The sequence below is a fragment of the Podarcis muralis genome, chromosome 4, assembly GCF_964188315.1.
Source record: "Podarcis muralis chromosome 4, rPodMur119.hap1.1, whole genome shotgun sequence".
Taxonomy (NCBI): Eukaryota; Metazoa; Chordata; class Lepidosauria; order Squamata; family Lacertidae; genus Podarcis; species Podarcis muralis.
Genome location: NC_135658.1, coordinates 31,349,679 through 31,362,534, shown reverse-complemented (window position 1 = coordinate 31,362,534; position 12,856 = coordinate 31,349,679). Strand labels below are relative to the sequence as shown.

The 12,856-nt window shown below is 43.7% G+C and overlaps 1 protein-coding gene across 1 annotated transcript in view; it reads right to left on the bottom strand.

The window, feature by feature from the left end:
• Window positions 1-12,856, bottom strand: part of LSAMP (limbic system associated membrane protein) — a 1,415,745-nt gene that overhangs the window by 1,335,640 nt on the left and 67,249 nt on the right. The gene's annotated exons all lie outside the window — the stretch shown is intronic.

Genomic DNA, 12,856 nt, shown 5'->3' with positions numbered 1-12,856 from the left:
ACCCCAGAGTCAGCCACGACTGGACCTAATGGTCAGGGGTCCCTTTACCTTTACCTTGCTTTGGGGAACATACAAAATCTAGAAGAAAATATGTCCCACGTGCTTTATCTGCATGTATACACTGGCACCTGGGAAATGAATGTTCCCAGATGTTGTAGGACAAGAAAAAAAGCAGCAGTCTTCCAGGAGCGGTCTTCCAGTTCTACTATAGAACTGATCACACTCAGAGGCAGTGGCGTAGCGTGGGGGGTGCAGGGGGGGCCGGCCGCACCGGGCGCAACATCTGAGGTTAGGGCAAATCCACAGGTTAGGGGGCATGAATCCACGGGTTAGGGGGCGCAAATAACTTGCCTTGCCCCGGGTGCTGACAACCCACGCTACGCCACTGCTCAGAGGTGATTCCTGGTGCTTCGGTTTGTACTAGGTCCTGGGAACTAAAAGCCACAACGGCAGAACTAGCCCCACCCAGCCTGTAATATAGAATTGTACTGAAGTACAGCAGGTGGAAAATACTGTTCTGTTGTCCTGAGTAACCACTCAGGTTCTTTGCCTGCCTGCCTGCCTCCCAGCCTATCACGCACAGGGGCTGATGTTACACACTTCTATTTCCTCCAGGGAAAAGGGTCCCTATGGACAAATGACCCACATTTCATGGCAGCTCACCTGTCAGCCCATCAGGTTATAACTTAAAGTCCTGGAGTTCCTTTTGGGCCCTCCCACAACGACTTTATTTCTTATCTTTGTTTTTTTGCCAATTATGCTTTCTTTCTTCTCAACTTGCCTTTGTGAGATTAAACTGCCTGTTTGAGATAATGTTTGTCTACAGATGGGCGGGGGGAAGTGTTGAGGCTGCATGCAAACAGGCCTAAAATAGGTTGCCTGTAATGCAGGCAGTACATAGATTATATGATGATGTGATGTGGCACGGAGAGTTTATTGTCACTCCTTTGGGAAGAGAGAGCATAATGCTGTTTTAAATTCCTGCTCATAAAACCTTCATCTACACTTTAGGATTCCCAGATCAAAAAATTCACAGATTGTGGGTGCCACACAGTGCTGTAGCGTTTGTTACATGGGGCCGCTGGCTAGGGAGATCCTCTTCATTGCTTTATTGGGTATCCTTAAACCTGTGCTGCTGGGGCACAGCAGAGTGACACAAAAGAACTGGTAAGAAATGATTAAAATCAAATACTTGAAAGATTCTATGAGTGAGAGATTGCCCCATGGGAGGGGGGGGGGATCACTTTGGTGCAATTTTTGACATGGACCTATTTAATTTGCACTTCCAGAAACATTATACAAACTGAAATGCAGTTATTCCTCTAAATTTCTACTTCTCCCAATTATGCCAGACAAAAACTCAACAAAAATGTACATATTAGGGGAAAGTGTACATAAATATGTATATATTGATGAAAGAAGACACATAAGAATGCATTGCCTTAGGGGAAATGCTTGCAAAACAAGGTGTAAAAAGGAGTGTATATTGGGATAAATGGGCATAACAACATAGGCAGTTAAAAGAATCTTGGGTAGTGTCAGGAGTGAGCCAGCAATAAATCACATGGACTAAGTAAAGTTAACTCCTTAATATAAGAACAAGGTCTGGTCAGGGGTGCCAGGCCTAATGAGCACAACTCCTCATCTCGGTTGGTCTTGCCCCTCTGAGGCAGTTGCAGAGACTGAAGATCTTCTGACAGCTGCCTAAATTGGTCCTTCACAAGGAATCTGAGACTACACCAGTGTGTCTGTCTTTGCTCCCCCTGCTTCATACCTTTCCTGGTCCTGGGAGACCAGGGGGAGGTGAGCATGTCCCAGCAGGAGGGGGAGGCAGCTTGGTTTCATTACCAGCTTGACTCATATCTGCTTCTCGGCCTCCCTCCTCTCTTGCTTCTTCTTTTCTCTCTGGCACAGGCTCTCCCTACTCACTAAACCCTGTTAGCTCTTCAGCTTCTGACACCTTCTCCTCCCAATCTTCTCCCTCTGTCCACTCATCATCATCCCACCACCAATAAGTGGGCCCTGAGCTGTCTTCCCTTGGGGTTCCCCAACTGGTTCCCATCAGGTGGTAGAATGAGTAATGCAAGTACAGGAATCAGGCTGAAAGCTTTGGCTCAGTGGCTCACATGCAGCAGGTCCCAGGTCCATTCACTAGCATCTTCAAGCCAGAGCTGAGAAAGACTCCTTTCTGAAATCTGCCAGTGTAAAAAATATTGAGCTAGGTGGACCATCAGTCTGCCTCAGTACAAGCCAGATTTTCCTATGCTCCACCTTTTCAGTTGAATAAGTGATGTAAGAATATACACTGCAAGTACAGATTGAGCAGACAACAGCATCACTAGCGGTCACTGTGCCCCCACCACATGCACACACTTCACTTTGTGCACATGCTCAGTAGCCCATGAAGATACAGGCACCTGTTAGACCTGTTTGGATGTTTGATTATTCTGGAAGAAAGAGGTTCTGCAACCTAGCCATCTTCAGGAATATGAGCAAAAAGCACAATGATTTTCTAGCTGAATAAACCAAACAGCCAGCCACTTTAGTCTTTCCAAGTCTTTTGTGTTTCTCCCTTTTTATTTTATTCAATAATTAAACAAAAATTAATAAGCAGAATGTTCTGTGGTAACACTGAAAGGAGTAATTTAATAATAATAATACAAAAAAATCAGAGTGCCTCAAGTTAATTTAATTCAGTCCCGGGCTCACACGACTGCCAAATTGCATGCTTCAAAACCACACAACCAAAGAACTTTAGATGCCCTCTGAGAATGCCTGAAGAGATGTGGGGAAGGGCGGCAGGGGGAGAGGAAGACCATGAAAGAAAAGGAAGAGAAGAGACACTGGCTTGGGTGGGGTGGAGGGGAAGGAAGGGAGCGTGCAGAGAAAGCTTCAATTAATCGGTGATTGATTTAACACTTAAGGACAACAGTGAGGCAGACACTTGATTAGCATTTATTTAATTATGTAGGACCTCTCCTCCCCCCCCCCCACGCCACTGAAGGTAAAATATTTTGAGGTCAGCTGAGGCGTGCCGAACAAAGCCGTACAGGATGAGCATGGAGGGCAGACGGGTGGATTTCATGGTATTTAGGTCTTTGAGGTCACAGCTTCAAGAGACAGAAATCAGAAAGAGACAGGGTTAAATCCTGTTGTCCCTATGTGTACCTTGTAGCTTTACTGGAACCCTACAGGCTCCAGTGATCTTCCGTTTTTAGAAAAATATTCAACATGTTCAACAGGCAATACAGCAGTAATGTGTACGATCTCAGAAGTCTGCTCCACAGTAACTCAGACTGGGGCTTTTAGTGAGGCAGCCCTGTTTTGGACTAACATGTATTTCAGATTTTAGTCGCACAACAGACTTTGCACACCTCTGAATGTGATGCAATTCTTAGCAGCTGAACTCTGTTGAAAGAAGAGGTTTTAATATTCATTTTGAGGGGGGAAATATGCATTTGAATACAGGTTTTAGATGAAATATGCATTTAACTATGCACTTAAACACAATTTCTTTTAGAGAGCGAAAAAAGTATTTAAATGTTTATTAAAATATTCTGGTCTCAGGCTGTTTAGGATTTTAAAGAATAATGCCAGCCCTTTGAACTGTGCCTGGAAGCTAATTGGGAAGCAGTGCTGTTGACACGGTATCAGAGTTACATGCTCCCAGCACTGGGCTCCAATTAGAACCCTTAACACTGTGCTTTGCTTTAATTGATGCTTCCAAATGCTTCTCAAAGGCAATTCTACATCAAGCCTGGAAGTCACCAAGCAGAAGCTGGTTGATGCAGGATAAGCCAAATTTAGCAGCTTAGGGCCAAGAGCAACTCCTGAAAGGGGCACAGAAATGAAGCTTTAGCTTCTCTGCTTTTTCCACTCTCTTCTTCTGTATAGTGTATATTAAAATATTACACTCTTTCTGGTGAGGTCCAAAATGACCACAGAGGCATACACTTTAATATTTGCTTTAATATACCTTAATGCAGAAGTGGGGAACCTGTGGCCCTCCAGATGTCATTGGACTCCAACTCCCATCTTCCTTAGTCATTCTATCCAATGTTTGGAAGTAATGGAGATGAAGTCCACCAATGATTACTAAACGGTTATAGATTCCTCCAACCATGCCTTAATGTATATCTAATCTTTACAATGTAATGTGGCCCTCTAGATGCTGCTGGACTCAAACTTCCAACATGGACCACCATGGCCAAAGATGATGAGAGTTGTAGTTCAGCCATATCTGCAGGGCCACAGGTTGTCTACCCCTGGTTTGGAAGAAAGTTGATTGTAGCTAAAGTGAAATAATTATCAACTTGAACCACAGTAGCTGTAAACTGGATATCTATTTCTTCATAAGTAAACACTTCATGGATTTATTCCGATGTAAGTGTCTATAATATTGTGGTCTGTCAGAATGGCCCTAGGTCTCAACCAAATTTTGGCACAGGTTCTAATTGGAGCTGAACAATTTCTCAAAGCTGTTGAATTCAAGTAGGTTTTGTGTGGCTAGTCTATTCATTATTTGAAATATTTATAGGCTGCTTAATACTGAAACTGTCTCTTAACTGGTGCGTGTGTGCGCGCACACACACATACACACACAATATATATATAATATACATATGCAATTGTTATATGCTGAGTTGAATAGGATCCAAAATGCAGCAGTCTGATTGGTCCTAGAACAATAGAATTCAGAATGCAGCAGTCTGATTGGTCCTAGAACAATGCAGCAGTATGATTGGTCTGCAGGAGCCACCCAATCCAGCTCCAGGTGGCAGTGAATCCACAACCTGATTGGCCTACAGGAGAATCCCGGAATTAGCCAATCACATGCAGCCCATTGTGTAATTAATGTATATAAAGCAGATATTTGGGGGGAACATTCATTCCTCCTCACCACTATGAGCTGAATAAAGAGCATGAAATCCACTCTCGACTCCGAGTATATTTCCAAGTATATTTCAGCAATAAACAATGAAATATAGAAATTACAGTGTAATGCAATGTAATATAAGAAAATTTCCACAAAACAAAAACATGGTAGCACATATTGAAAACCTCTTAAGAGTCAGGGACCCCTTCCCCCCTCAGCCTCCCTCTCGCAACTCTTACAGTATACTGCACTCACCCCACTAATATGTGCACGTCACCCCAAATTCCCTTTTATAGCTATGCAGATAAAACAAAACCAGCTATTCATTTAGCATCACTCAACCCCTTCTTCTCTCACACCTCCACTAGTACAACACATAAACACACCATCCACCCAGTATCTCCCACTCAGTCACCAACCATTATCACCAATTGCTCCTTCCACTCAACTAAAAATGTGCTGTATGAGGATCAGAAAACAATGAAACCATTCACTTACAGAATGGTAGAAAATAACCAAATTGTCACCCGTCAATCACACAGATGTCATGTTTCTGACAGCAATGTGGCTCTCACCAAGGCTGCTTTCTCCCACCCAAGATGCTTGCTCAACAATGGATGGAACGACACACCCTCTTCCCTTAAAATGCAATATGAAGTGTTATATAAATCTCCACCAATTAATCAACTAAAGGTCCACTGATCAAAATGATTAAAGCATACAGTACAGTGCTGGACTGGACTGAATGGAGCTGAAGGTTTAGTCTGAATCACTGGAAAATCTACTTTCCAATAATAAAAAAGCATTTTTGAAACATCATATCAGTGCCATTTTGATATGACATCCTAAAGCATAACATGCATTACATTTTGTTATTGGTCTTCATGTTTGATCATCTCCTAGAGTTTGAAAAGCATCTGTAATAGGCAGGTAAAAGGATTGAACTAAAAGTCCTCACATTGGGAAGCAGCATAAAAATTGCAGACTGAAATGCTTTAACCTGCCAAGGCCGAATGAGAAGCGGTTAAGAGGGGATTTGGTTAAGCACAGAGAAGGAAATCTTCAGAGATACAAATCACAACTACTGATAATTCTGTTTTCCCTCTGACACAGATAATGGGATAAGTGGGCATGCATGGAAATCACAGAAAAGAAAAATTCTGGAGAGATGAATTGTGCTTTTCAAAGCCAGCGCTCAGACCATTTTCTACTGAGGTTCCTGCTGGCAATGGTTGGGACTACAATGTGAGCTTCTCTGTAACTAAAATGAATGCAATTCCCGGTAGCACCTGGCTCATGGAAATGGCTGTGGGTAGAGATGCACTGAAATTCTCAGAGCAAATGCAAATGCTTCCCCAGAGTACCTAAATGCTGAACTGAGGGGTCTTCTTTTAAAGCCATCTAAAACCAACCATCCCTGCCTCCTGCGAGAGCAAGTTCCATAGTTTAGCTATGTGCTGTCTGAAGAAGTGCTTACTGTTATCTGTCCTGTTAAAAGCTTGGATTGGGTCTGCCCTAATAACAGGAGGTAGCAGGGGAACGTCAACAGTTGTATTTAGTCGTGAACAACTGGACAGCAACTCATTATAGCACCCAGGACTTGCTACACAGGCAGAACTAGGGTTCCAGTAGTTGCCTCTTAGCTTTAGAGAGAAGCACACCAGAGGGAGGAGAAGAGTTTCTGCACACACTGCAGTGGGTGACCAAGAAAGATGTTTTAGGGCAGGCATAAGCAACCTTCGGCTCTCCAGATGTTTGGGCCTACAACTCCCATGATCCCTAGCTAACAGGACCAGTGGTCAGGGATGATGGGAATTGTAGTCCAAAACATCTGGAGGGCTGAAGGTTGCCTATGCCTGTTTTAGGGCCATGTGGACGATGCAAGGGGAAGGTCGACCCCTTGAGCACCAGTTGTGGAAAAGACAAATTCCATGCTAGAAAATAATCATTAAGAAAATCAAACTTCCTCTGTCCTAATGCCTTTGCACAAATCTATGCTGTAAAATCGCTTGAAATGCTTGTGCAGTTCACCTCATCTCAGAAGGGATGCTAAAAATGGGGAGAATGTGCACAAAAGAGCAACCCAAATGACCAGGAAGATGGAACAACTTTTCTATGTGAAAAGGTTACAGCATTTGGGGTTAATTTTTTGGGGGGGGTTGGGGAGAGTAAAGGGAGACACAACATAATCATAGAATTGTAGGGTTGGAAGGGACACCAACGGTCATCTAGTCCAACCCCCTGCAATGCAGGAATCACCACTAAAGAATCCCTGGCCATCCAACCTCTGTTTAAAACCCTCCAGTGAAGGAGAGTCCACCACCTTCCATAGTGTATAAAATTATAGAGAAAGTAGATAGAGAAATTTTTTTTCATCATACTAGAAGCCATCCAATGAATGGTGGGAGAGTCAAAGACTAGCGAAGACTAGCAATAGGGAGCATTTTTTAAAATATAAGGCACTGTTAAAACTTTGGGATTTGATGTGGTGATGGCCATAAACTAATACTGCTTTAAAATAAAATTAGACAAATCTATTAATAGCCTCTACTAATCATGTTAGGGACCACAGAGCCTAAGGCTTGCCGATCAAAAGGTCAGCGTTTCGAATCCCCGCGACGGGGTGAGCTCCCGTTGCTCGGTCCCTGCTCCTGCCAACCTAGCAGTTCGAAAGCACGTCAAAGTGCAAGTAGATAAATAGGTACCGCTATGGCAGGAAGGTAAACGGCGTTTCCGTGCGCTGCTCTGGTTCGCCAGAAGCAGCTTAGTCATGCTGCCCACGTGACCCAGAAGCTGTACGCCGGCTCCCTCGGCCAATAAAGCGAGATGAGCGCCGCAAGCCCAGAGTCGGTCACGACTGGACCTAATGGTCAGGGGTCCCTTTCCCTTTCCCTTTACTAATCATGTTAGCTATATGCTACCTGTAGGAACAGAGGCACCTTGCCTCAGAATATCAGTTACTGGGGAAACAACAATTCTTCCGTCCTGCCCATAAAATTCCCGTATTCACCTGTAAATCCTGTTATCAGACTCTGCGCAACAAAGCATATCACATGTGCACCTTGCAGATTCCATTCCTTCTTTCACTCCTGTCTGTTCCAAGCTTTTCTTCTTGACCCTGTAATCTGCTGCTTGGGTTCTGCTATCTGCTCCTCTCCTGACTTTTCTGCCTCTTGGGAATCCACTTTCGTTTCCCTCTCTGAATTACAGCTTTTGCTTGCTCTTCAATTAGAAGTTAGATCCTTTTTATGCAAGTGAGCTTCTGATAAGCTCCAACCTTGCAGAGATTAAAAACTCCCCATTTTGAAAGCATGCAGCAGGAGCCATGCCTGCTAGCCTCTTAGAAGTGCTTTTAGCTTTAAGTAAATTAAAGGAAATAAGCGAGTGGTGGGGAACCCTAATTAGACTAACTTGTATATCTGTAAATCTGCTTTTCCATCCATCTGGATTTTTATTTTTATTTTTGGAACTACAACACCCATCATCCCTGATTACAGGCTCACAGCTGTCCATGGAGGCGCAGGTCAATTCTGTATCCAGGGCAGCTGTCTACCAACTCCACCTGGTACGCAGGCTGAGACCCTACCTGCCCGCGGACTGCCTCACTAGAGTGGTGCATGCTCTAGTTGTCTCCCGCTTAGACTACTACAATGCGCTCTACGTGAGGCTACCTTTGAAGGTGACTCGGAAACTACAACTAATCCAGAATGCGGCAGCTAGACTGGTGACTGGGGGCGGCCGCCGAGACCACATAACACCGGTCTTGAAAGACCTACATTGGCTCCCAGTACGTTTCCGAGCACGATTCAAAGTGTTGGTGCTGACCTTTAAAGCCCTAAACGGCCTCGGCCCAGTATACATGAAGGAGCATCTCCACCCCCATCGTTCTGCCCGGACGCTGAGGTCCAGCGCTGAGGGCCTTCTGGCGGTTCCCTCATTGTGAGAAGCAAAGCTACAGGGAACCAGGCAGAGGGCCTTCTCCATAGTGGCGCCCGCCCTGTGGAACGCCCTCCCATCAGATGTCAAAGCGATAAACAACTACCTGACATTCAGAAGACATCTTAAGGCAACCCTGTTCAGGGAAGTTTTTAATGTGTGATATTTTAGTGTTTTTTGGTTTCTATGGAAGCCGCCCAGAGTGGCTGGGGAAACCCAGCCAGATGGGCGGGGTACAAATAAATTATTATTATTATTATTATTATTGGCAACAGCTGCTCTAAACATCCCACCTCACCAAACATGCAGATTATTCAGGCACAGAAAATAAATATTAACTCATAATTCATATTGGTGTGCATTACAAAAGCATCGAAGTTTGTTATACGAAAGTGAGGGCTCCTTATACATTTAGGACAGCGTTTCTCAAACTTGGGTCCCTGCTGTAGATGGATTAGAACTCCTATTATCCCTGTCCCTGGTCCTTCTAGTGAAGGATGATGGGAGTTGCAGTCCAGCAACAGCTGGGAACCCAAGTTTAAGAAACACTGATTTAGGAGATATAAACATAATGGAACCAACTCATTTCCAGTAATCACCCTAAAAGTGGGTGCAGTACTGTGATGTCACATTCATTATTCAACAAAAGTCAATCTGCTGGGCATTACTCTCTGAAAGGATTGGCCTTTGTATGAAGCTGCACCCATGCAAAAGTATTTTTAAGCACCCACCACAAAGGGAATTTCAACTTTTAAAGAGTCCTAAGGATGCTCAGGGATGCGGGTGGCGCTGTGGGTAAAACCTCAGTGCCTAGGACTTGCCAATCGTATGGTTGGCGGTTCGAATCCCCGTGGCGGGGTGAGCTCCTGTCCTTCGGTCCCAGCTCCTGCCCACCTAGCAGTTCGAAAGCACCCCTAAGTGCAAGTAGATAAATAGGTACCGCTTTATAGCGGGAAGGTAAACGGCGTTTTCGTGTGCTGCGCTGGTGCTGGCTCGTAAGAGCAGCTTCGTCACTCTGGCCACATGACCCGGAAGTGTCTTCGGACAGCACTGGCTCCCGGCCTCTTAAGTGAGATGAGCGCACAACCCTAGAGTCGGACACGACTGACCCGTACAGGCAGGGGTACCTTTACCTTTACCTAAGGATGCTCAAAAGGGGACGTGGGTGGCACTGTGGGTTAAACCACTGTGCCGATTGGGATTGCTGATCGAAAGGTCAGCAGTTCAAATTCCCGCGACAGAGTGACCTCCCGTTGTTCGGTCCCTGCTCCTGCCAACCTAGCAGTTCGAAAACACACCAGTGCAAGTAGATAAATAGGTACCGCTCTGGTGGGAAGGTAAATGGTGTTTTCATGTGCTGCTCTGGTTTTGCCAGAAACAGCTTAGTCATGCTGGTCACATGACCTGGAAAAACTGCCTGCAGAAGCAGACAAATGCAGGCTCCCTTGGCCTGTAAAGCGAGATGAGAGCCGCAACCCCAGAGTCGTTCACATCTGGGCTTAATTGTCTGGGGTCCCTTTACTTTTAAGGGTGCTCAAAAGACCATAATAATAATATATTATAATAATTTATTATTTATACCCCACCCATCTGGCTTGGTTTCCCCAGCCACTCTGGGTGGCTTCCAACAGAACACCAAAATACAATAACCTGTTAAACATTAAAAGCTTCCTAAACAGGGCTGCTTCAGATATCTTCTAAAAATCTGGTAGTTGTTTTTCTCTTTGACATCTGATGGGACGGCGTTCTACAGGGCGGGTGCCACTACTGAGAAGGCCCTCTGCCTCGTTCCCTGTAACTTGGCTTCTCGCAGCAAGGGAACCGGCAGAAGGCCCTCGGAGTTGGACCTCAGTGTCCGGGCAGAATGATGGGGGTGGAGATGCTCCTTCAAACAATTCAAACAGGGGTGTCTCCAGGTCTTTCAGTAGAGCTTTGATTTGTTATTTATGGAAATAGTGTCTATTTTACACATTGCACAGAGGCAAAGCCAGCAAAGCCAGGTTTTCCACTGAGTACATAGTAAATAGCAATTGCAATAAGCCCTGTGAAATGAAATTGCAAGGGAAGGGAGATTTCACTAAATATTTTCCAGCAGAGAATATCCTAACAGTCTATCAGGACTTGAAAAAGAACTGATTCAAAAAAATGTTTTTAGAATTCTGACAAACTTCAGCGAAGACTTACTTTTAAGTAAACATGCAAAGAATAGAGTTGCAAAACATTGGGAAATATTCAACTTAAGTCATACTTAATCAGTGGTGGGCATCAAAGAATGCAGAATGCAGCTCCGAAGAAGGCATTTTTATGTGATAAATGAGCTCTCAATTCACTTAAAATTTCAAATTCTTTATACAATCAAAAGTTGAACACCTTAGTCTGAAGTGAGTTGAAAGTGATAGCATCTCCTGATTATGTTATTTACTCATAATATCAAATGATTAATGAATTTTAATTTACTATCTTTTAACTGATTAGCCAATTGATTTTAAATAAATGCATGCACTGAGCAAAACTTATTGAAAGTGACTTTTTGAGGATCTAAACGGAAGGGAACAATTTCTCTTGAGTATGACATAATTTATAACTTAGTAACAAAAAGCAACCACTCACTAGAAAGAAGGTTTTCTTCTTCATCAGGTATGCAGATCATCCATTTCACTTTCAAATGGCTTAAAAAATGAACAAGGTCATCAGTACTGTGGATGATTGAGGTTGAAAAGGAATGCTGAGAGACAGACTTTTACCAAGAATTGTCAATTCAAGTTGCCTGAGGCTGACTTTTTTTTTTAAAGGAATAAAGCCAAAAATCAGTAAATCTGTCTGTTTCTGGCCCATTTCACTTTTGCTTGTTTTTACTCATAATTATTTGATTTCTGCTTTAATCTCATTAAAAAATCCTCTGAAAATCCATATATAAATCCACATTTAAATGTGGATTTTCATTCACAATGCATATTTAAATGTAGAGTTTGATATGTTGTTTAAGTGCCAAGAAGTGTGTCACAACATTTGGAGATGTGCAAAATCATGTGGATAGCTACATCTTGATCCACACGTCAATTCAAGAGGTGCAGATTGCAAAGGTCATGCTTCAAGCATCCCTACTCTGACAGAGCAATTATTGGTGGATGGGAATATCCATTGTGGTGGCCATCACTCTGCCCATAGAGACCTACTGATGATGGTTCTTTTGATGGCAATAACTGGTAGGGCATTTTGTGGTGAGAGCAGGAGGATAGTAGAGGCAGTACAGTGGTACCTTGGTTTAAGAACAGCTCAGTTTATGAACAACTTGGAAAAAGAATGCTGCAAACCCAGAAGTAGGTGTTTTGGTTTGTGAACTTTGCCTTGGAAGCAGAACTTGTTCCGCTTCCTGTCGAGTGTGTTCCATTTGTAAATTGAGTCCTCCACTGCTATGGGAAAGCACACCTTGCTTTAAGAACACTTTGGTCTAAGAACGGACTTCCAGAACAGATTAAGTTCGTAAAACAAGGTACCACTGTGCTGGATTTGCTGGCTTCGAAGGCCACTTCATTTGTTGGAAGAGACCAACAGCAGAGCCTGGAGATGGTGTTGCTAATTTTCCCCACTGGATTCAATGGGGGTAAATTGAAAAAGAAATGATTTGCACAGCAGGAAAGTAAGAGGTAAAAGGGCAAGTCCACCCTTTTGGTCCTCCTGAAATGGCATTGTGCACCTGAAGGGCTTTGGCAATGGCAGACAATCAGCTGCTTTGCATCACTCACACTGTACTTAAGTTGATTAATTCAATAACGCTTGGGAAACAGTAATTTATCCTGGGGGAAATCATGTAAACATCACTGGGGTTCTCTTTCTTCAATTAAGTTCCATAGCAAAATATAGGGACCCGTAAGAAACCTCAAATAGCTAGTAACTATATGTAATAGCTATGTGTGGCCAGAACACCTTAGAATTTCTGGCAATCGTAAAAGGTATGTTGTCTACTCATGATGATAAGCCCATAAGATCCACCTCTGCAACTTTCTTGCTTATGCAAGTCCTGCACCACACACTCAAGACAGG